This window comes from Typopeltis vanoorti, chromosome 18 (assembly GCF_054136105.1).
Source record: "Typopeltis vanoorti isolate ZY-2024b chromosome 18, IOZ_Tvanoo_1.0, whole genome shotgun sequence".
Classification (NCBI taxonomy): domain Eukaryota; kingdom Metazoa; phylum Arthropoda; class Arachnida; order Uropygi; family Thelyphonidae; genus Typopeltis; species Typopeltis vanoorti.
Window position 1 is genome coordinate 110124610 of NC_143566.1, and position 9032 is coordinate 110133641.

The 9032-nt window shown below is 32.4% G+C and overlaps 1 long non-coding RNA gene across 1 annotated transcript; it reads left to right on the plus strand.

Annotated features, from left to right (window-relative positions):
• The first annotated feature begins 1907 nt into the window (after positions 1 to 1907).
• LOC150097065 (uncharacterized) lies at positions 1908 to 3365 on the plus strand. Its single transcript, XR_016549774.1, has 3 exons — positions 1908 to 1942; positions 2842 to 2996; positions 3207 to 3365. It is a non-coding gene; the product is annotated as an uncharacterized LOC150097065 (long non-coding RNA).
• The last annotated feature ends 5667 nt before the right edge of the window (positions 3366 to 9032 follow it).

Genomic DNA, 9032 nt, shown 5'->3' on the forward strand with positions numbered 1-9032 from the left:
GGATTCGAACCCACAGTCTCTTGGCTGGAGAATGAATTCGCTGTCCAACCAGGCCATTTGGACTTAGTGGCAGTTATTCTTTTAAAAACATTTCTTCTTATTTTCTTTCTCGTGGTTTATTTTTCAAGACTACATTCGCAACTTTTCCTCTTAAAATAAAGTTCCTTGGCATATTAGTTATTGGTTATCTTTCTCTCTTGTTTGCAATCTGTTTTTCGCTTTTTGGGTTGATACTGTTTGGTTTGTACTGCATTTCCTTGCCAAACAGATTTTATCATATGCAATATCGCATGTCTGCAAACTAGCAGATATTTGATTAAAATAAGTTAAAGACTAAGTAGAACTAACTATATTAATTTTCTTTCAAGAGACTTTCATCACAGTATTTGGTGCCTGCATCTTTATATTTGTAGTATCCATTTTGCCATATATATTCGCCAATATTTTATCAGATAAGCAAATCCCATCTAGTGAAATATAATCGATTACTTGTAGTTGGTCATACTCGAACGGAGATCCACGAACCCATGAGCATCACTTTATGTCTATCGGTTCGTGTGCTCTTAGACCTGATTGTCCGATTTTCAGCACCAACAACTGCAGTTTCAGAAAAAAATCCTTCCACGTGCCATCTTCAAGACTCTGCACGACCGAGTACACCAAAGAATAAAAATATTCGTAGCAATAACGTATAATGGCTATTTTTTACTTTGAGATTAGCCCAGAATTCGAGTACGTATTTCATATTTTTTAATCTACAAAGACGAATAAATGGCCACAGAAAACATGCAACTGATGGACATAACAGACTATGAAGCTGGACCTAACCGCTATGTCGTAGATTTCTACGAATCCAGGATACTTTGGCCATCGAGTAATAATTGTAATAATAAATAAATAAATAAATAACAATTGTCTTTTCATCTACTTATGTTCTTCTGTGCACATTTTACTATATTTACTACACGTTATATTTGCGTTATATTTAATTTATCTTACTTTTTTAACTACAGAATGTCAGAAATATGGTACATGTTTAAAATTAAATACATGTTTTAAATTAAGACACTTTTAAAGGAAAAGTGTTCTGATAAACTGTATCTTTTTGAATGAATAAAATGCTTTAGTGATTGAGCATGTTTATGATAAAATAACCTTTTCTGTCTTCAATAAATAAAAAAAATTGAATGCTCGAATATGTGAGTCTAACTTTTAAGCCGTGTTATCTCTTTTAGGAAGTCGAATATTAAAAAGTGTGAAGGATTTCAGAATATGGAAAGCATTATAAGATTACTCCAACATTTCGTCATTTGAGTAACGAGATATTACGGTCAAGGCTGTCTCAGTGATTAATCCAAGTGATCTCGATTTTATTAGCGCCTCATATTTACGTATAAGGAATACGAAATACAGGGAGAGAGAGAGAGAGAGAGAGAGAGAGAGAGAATAGCGTAATCAGTACAAAATTCACAATCCAAACAAATATTATTCCTTCAAATATTTACGAAACAAAAATTGAAATCGAGACATCGAATCCAAATATTAATTCGCAGTTACATTTTCCCTACTTGGAGCATTTAAAAGTTTTTATTGCGTAGGAGGAAGTGAAATGTCAATCTGAATGAACTTGACTGAAGTCAAATTCGGAAATACAAAACATGGCGCGGTACCAAGCACACAAACCTGCCCTTGTTTATCTGATCACAATGGGATTGATTACGTTCAAATGTTGAAGACCTCGTGTGATGCGATTTCAACAGTGGGAGCTGACCCACATTTTTATTGATTACCGATTGGCTATGACTTCGACCTTCGTTTGTAAATTTAAAAAAAAAAATTCATTTTTTTATCGTCGGTGGGGGTATATAAATGAGGAGAAATTTCAGAGTAAACACGTTACTCTTTATCAGAAGACTAGCATCTTATCATCATGCAGGCTCTGGTAAGTTTTCTTAATAATTGCAATTCTTAAGTTAGAATTTGTAAATGACAGCTATGTTCTGACTCCAAGAAAATCACCAGAAAGCTATAAATGAAATAATAATAATAATAATAATAATAATAATAATAATAATAATAATAATAATAATAATAATAATAATAATAATAATTTTATCTCTATAATCTGCTATATTTAACAGCTGAGTGGTTCTGAGACAGGATTATCTATCTTACCCCTCCCATCTGAGAACAGATAACTCATTTTTGGCTGTAATCCCGTACATAATCATAAATATAAATCCTCGAAACGATATTTATTCTCCAGAGCGAGTAAGCAGAAGGAACTCTTTAGTCTTGAAGACCTCGTCTGATTTCCAAACCCACTTTTGGAAATCAGACGGCAGCCGGTCTGTACGCTTAATCGTTTTCATTGGGTTCAATTTATTGATGTCGACGATCTGAAAACACTGTGGATGCAAGGATCCTCGGTTAAATGGGGCTATCTCTCATTCCTAAATCTTAAATAGTATATTTCTGTCTACTACAGTAAATATTTCTGAGTTTTGGGGTTAAAAACTTTAGTTTCCGGGAGTGCAAAATCCGATCTTTTTTTACGTTAGAAATAAACGGGTCTCGCCAATAGACTTGCTGAGAACCGTTTGAAAAAGGTTCTAAGGAGGTCTGTGTATCGTACTGTACTAAGTTATAACCATTCTTTCATTAAGTTTTCTTATGATTCAATTTGCATAACTGCTTTATAATAAAGTTTAATTTAAAGTATTCCTAAATATGAATTCTAAGATTTCTCATACTACATATTAGACGTTAAAAATTTCGTTTCTTTGTTGATAACTTTCAATATTAAGTATATAATACTAATCCATGACTATTTTTAAACAGTTTGCTCTCCTCCTCCTTGCTTTGGTGGTGTGCACCCTCGGTGTCTACGTCCACCCCTTCTATAACAACTATTATGGTGCCTACAATCCCGTAGCCCACTACGGATATGGATACTATAACCCCTATGGCTACTACTACAAGTAAAGGCGATGAAGGTGAGTTCGTATTAAATATTTTATCTGGGTTACTTCATGGAATTACTCAAAGTTAATTGCAAAGTTGATTAATGAAGATCTGCTTTATCATAACGACAAGCTAAACATAGTTCTAAAAGTCTATTATACAACATTTTCAATACCATATCCCAAACCAATATGTTTTGTATTCTTTTGCTGCAAATAACTCATATTTATTTTAATTTTCAGAAGATACCTCCACGTACTTCTGTTCCGGATGGAAATCGAATGGAACCTGTATATGGACTGAACCAGCCAGAAATGAAAGATGCCTAGCTTCTGCATGATGTCTTGTGATCTTTCACATTCCTCTTAAATTCTCTAAATAAACTCTTTCACTAAATCGCTTTGGTATCTCTTTTTTTTTGAACAGCGAACGCAACACTCACCTAAGAATACATGTCGAAAGTTTAGAGATTTATTATAAATTCTCGGCATTACATTTTACACTCACAGAAAGACAAAGAAAACTAAGAACTGTACGAAATAGAAACGAGTTATAAAAAGACTTCCAGATACATAGAAAGCATGTACGAAACAGCTTCGGATTCGGTAAAAAATCATATTATGGTTGTCCTAAATCGACATTCACATCCAATAGCTTTGTTGGTTTAATTACATGATGCTGTTAACAAGTCTCTTTCCATCAAAGAGTCTTCTCCGTCGTAATTGATGGCATAAGACGTGTTCAGGAATCTTTGGCATCGATTACTGTCACGTAATAACACCCTGATATTAGACATGACACGCCCTCTAGAGTAAGAATATTAACTGTGAGCAGTTAATGCTACACACGCGTGGAATCCTGAAAGATATTTTCGCCACCGACTTAACTGAGTTGTCTCGGCTTATAACATTAATTATAACACAGACATAACAAATCGAGGACAATTTTTCTAAAGGTTTGAAGTACAGGTCCACATTCTTGTGATGAAATGGGTGATGACCGGAAAAGAAACAACACATCATTTTATTAGAATGGAATTCGAAGACGTATCTGCGAAGTAGGAGCATTTTCAATAAAATGATTTCTGCGGTTTTCTCAGTTATAATTCAGAAAACTGGAAAGTTCTTCACAAGTCTTATACTATTAAATACTTCATTTAAAAGACATCATAACGCATTTTAGGTTGTTACATTATTCGTGCAAAAAACTCTTTTCAAATCTCAACGTGAATAAAAAAAAATAAAATGGCGTAGTTATCGAAGCACACGCACACGCGAGCTCACGCCCAAGACTATACACAGATGAGGCAAAAATTGTCTCACATTAAGCGACTTCATCTTGTCCAGATTCGTCACCTGCTGGATAAAATGGAGTTACTTTGGAATTCGAGGAGCAATGATTCCAACAACCGCAAGGCAATATTTGACTTTTCGATACATTTCTATAAATGTTTTAAAGCAGAGGCCGAGCCGAATTTTTTTTCAGTCAAAGTAATTTATATTCCCGCTTTCATATGACCTGGAAAAAAAAATTCTAATATGATATTATCGAAATATATCAAGAGAAACGTATTCAAATTAATGGATCATCCAAGATGGCCATTCTTCAATTTCTAGGTTATTAAAAACAAACTTAAATGTCGAAAACACGATGAATGCTTTGAAACAGATGTAGAAATATTCACAGACATCCAAGCATAAGATGGGATTCGAACCCATAACCTGTTGGTTGCAAAGCAGGTTGGCTAACTACCCACCAACAGACAGCAACGAGGCTACAAATAATGATATGCGATGTACTAGATCCATCGATATCTCTGGAAAAAATGATAAAAATGTTACCGAGTGTTTATAAATATATGAAACGTATATGACTATTTGAAATAATGTTACGTTTCGATGAACACCTGGCTACTTTCAAGATAATATACAGATATAGCGCTCAGATCCATCTGTCAATTGGAAGTCCTTCATTTAGAAAACGGAAACAAATTGCAACCGCAGGAGTGGCTTCAGACTATTTTAAATCCGTGCATGATTAACTTAAGCTGTTCCTGCTTCCTGACAATAATGAAATATATTTTTGAACCGATTTTTTCTCAAAATTACACACTTTGGTAAGGATGCGTGTGCCTCCGCGATAATCAGATTTCACTTGGTAAGATTAGCGCGTGAATCCCAACAACTTCAGTAGTGTTTTATTGATCAGATTTATATCATGTTGCATATTTGTTTGGGCTATGCTTGCGTTATTATGGATGGATATTATTGCTGTATCGTCTGCGTATTGGAATATCTTGCCTTTGAGTGGTATTATATTATTATATTATATAATAATAATAATAATAATAATAATAATAATAATAATAATAATAATAATAATTATTATTATTATTATTATTATTATTATTATTATTATTATTAATTTGTGTGTGTGTGTGTGCGCGTGCGTGTGCGCGTGCGCGCGCAAGCATAGCCCAAACAAATATGCAACATGACATAAATCTGATCATAGACTGGCTCACGAAAAACTCCACACACCTAAACTCAGAAAAGACAAAATTAATGATATTCAGAAATCCACTGACTCGACCAGTTGATAACAAATATATAACCATCCAACATCCACTTTCCAACATAAAAAACACACAGAACAGCAAAACCACTACAATCACTCAGGTTGAAACAATACGATACCTTGGAATTTACTTCGATGCAGATATGAACTGGAATAGCCACATAAACCATCCACACAACAAACTCCGAACAATAAGTGGCAAACTGTACAGGTTAAAAGACATAGTTCCCATACGCCTAAAAACACTAATATACAAAGCACTATGCCAAAATATACTAAGATAAGTTATAACAACGTATGCTTTCTGTGCACCCTACAAATTAAATAGATTAATATCGCTACAGTACAAAATGTTGAAACTGATCTTTTGGGAACAAAGAGAAAATCACGACCTCATAAACATTGCAATGTCAGAACACAAAATACTGACAGCAAAACATTTATGTCACTATGCAGCCTTGCTAAAACATTATTTCGATGCCAACTACAGGACAGTTAGAAATACATGCCATATAACAAGACCTCAGACTACTAATTATATCACATATAAATACAATAGTCAATACGGAAAGGCCACACGAAATTTCTACATCCCAAAAATGATAAACAAATTACCTTTTGAATGCAGAAACCTTACAAACTACAATAGCCAGAAAAGAGCGCTAAGGACATACTACGAACAAGAAACACGCACCCAAAATACCATACAAACTATACAAACTTAATGAAACACAATATATTCGCTCAGGCTTCCAGTTCAGCGACGCATCAATACATTCCAAGTTATTGTGTGTGTGTGTGTGTGTGTGTGTGTGTGTGTGTGTGTGTGTGTGTGTGTGTGTGTGTGTGTGTGTGTGTGTGTGTGTGTGTGTGTGTGTGTGTGTGTGTGTGTGTGTGTGTGTGTGTGTGTGTGTGTGTGTGTGTGTGTGTGTGTGTGCGCGTGCGTGCGTGCGTGTGTGCGTGTGTGCGTGCGTGAGTGCGTGCGCGCGAGAATTTCTTAATCATAGATTTCGTAGCTTCCCAACACAGAAAAAAACCAATAAATAATAACCAACTGGTGTCATCCTCAGATAAGCTTAACAAATAAGCTTCGAGGATGAAAGCAAAGAAATTAATTCTCATCCAAGATGTATCATATGTAACCAAGTGCATGTAATGTACGTATCACATGTAGACCAAAGTATGTAATGTATGTATCATATGTAAACAAATGTATGTGATGTATGTAATAACTGTAAAAAAAGTATGCAATAGAGAGTGATTATATCCATTGATATTGTATATATATAGAGTGTAAAATTGCAAAGAAACATCTTTAATAATCATCATTATGAATATGATAATAATATATGTTGTAAACAGTTATTGTTATTATTTTAAAAAACTTTATATATGAGAAAGTATGTGTCATGCATAATTGTCTTCATATAATGTATGTCATTTATCTGAGAAATAATAATAATAAAAAGAAATAATAATAAAAATAAAATATTTCACTTAGCTCTTCGAATAGACTGTGATGTGTTAACCATATATCTGTAAATAGCCTGAATGATAATAATAATATGTCTCTGAAATGTAAATTTATAAAAAAATTTAATACATTCAGAATTGTACGCTTAATCCCTCTAGTGACGAAAGAATATAAGAACTATATCTTAGTTGTTTATAAAATATACAATGCATGAAAATTGATAAAGATGATGGCTTTTAAATAGCAATATGAATATAACAAGTATTTGTTTACACATTCATGCGTACATATGAATTACTGAGATTGAATGACTATTTAAAAAACTATCATTAATACTATTAATAATAACTGCATATATTAATTTTATTTAATGTAACCAAAACGAAGTACTTGGCAACGAAATTTTATTGTTATTAAAAATATTTATTACCGATTTTAAAAAATATCGTGAAAAAGTGAAATGAACTTATTAAGCATTTCCTAGTGTTAACAAAAAAGAAACTCTAAATGTAAATTTTTAATTAAAATAAATAAAATTATTATTATTATTATTATTATTATTATTTTACACCATTCAACCAGAATGTTTGTGGACCAGAGATGCCAAGATATTCATAAGGAAGTCACAAACTTGAAAAAAGCCTCCTAATTAGCTCAAAAAGAAGCCCACAATAAAAAAAGAATGTGAACCATCAAGACAGATGCAATAACACAGGATATATCGGCAATTTCACTTTGATCAGACCTTTCAGATGATTCATTTGACCTCCCAAGCACCTGGCCAACTTCCAACACAGCAACGAAATTAATAATATATATATATATATATATATATATATATATACATATATAAAGTGTCATCCTCAGATAAGCCAATTACAAAGCTTCGAGGTTGTAGTTGAGACATTACATCCCAGTAGTAGTATTTATCTAACATTATTTACTTAACATTCTGTAATGAATTTTAGTAGTAAACAGAAAATGTGATAGTAATACTTCAGTTATATATTTAAATTTAAAATTATATATTTATTTTGCATATTTAAATTTAAAAAAAAATATTATTATGTAAACTGCAACATAAGTAATATTGTTTAACTTGTGAGTTATTAAGTGTAAGGTATTACTGTGATTATTATTAATGGTAATAATACACACTTTTTACTCTTGTGTCAATGAGAAATTATGCAAATGATAATGATATTCAGAGTAATTATAATTTTTACTGAACCATTTGCAAGAAAAAGTTGCATTGTTGCCTAAATTTTAGTATATTCGTGTAATTATTCCAGAGATAATAAACTATTATTATTATTTAAAAAAATATTATTATTATTATTGTTATTATATCCTCAGTCTTGTAGACTAAAGATTCACAGATATTTATGAGACAGAATGAAAACACTCGAGTTTATATAATTGCAAGAGAATCCGACCTACACAGCCTACCAATATAAAACACTAACTCTTCACTTCCTTAAGAACAAGATTAGAAATCACTTAAAAACTATATAATGGAAATTTCAAACATAGACGAACATATCCAGTCAGACAATATAAACTTTAAGGTTTATATTGTCTGACGTTGTTCCAATACCAACTTCACTATCGTACACACAAACATAAGAAGTATAAAGAAACACTGGCTTACATTGATAACACTGCTCAACTACACCATGATAAATATAGATGCGCTAATACTGACCGAAATTGATATAAACGACACAGAAATATATGCAAACAACATTAATAACTACCAGACCTACAACTTATTAGATCAACAAAATAGGAGGTAGCATCGTGGCATTTATCAAAAAATAAAAATAAATAAATGAATAAAATAAAATACAGTGTAACCGGGAAAAAAAACTACTCGTTTCAAACACGCTGAAACAATGATATTGGAAACCACAAATTGCGACAAACATAACATCAAATACACAATAAACATAATATACAGACCCCCAGATAATAATCCACCTAGCTTTCTGCACGAATTAGAAGCGTGACTAAGCGT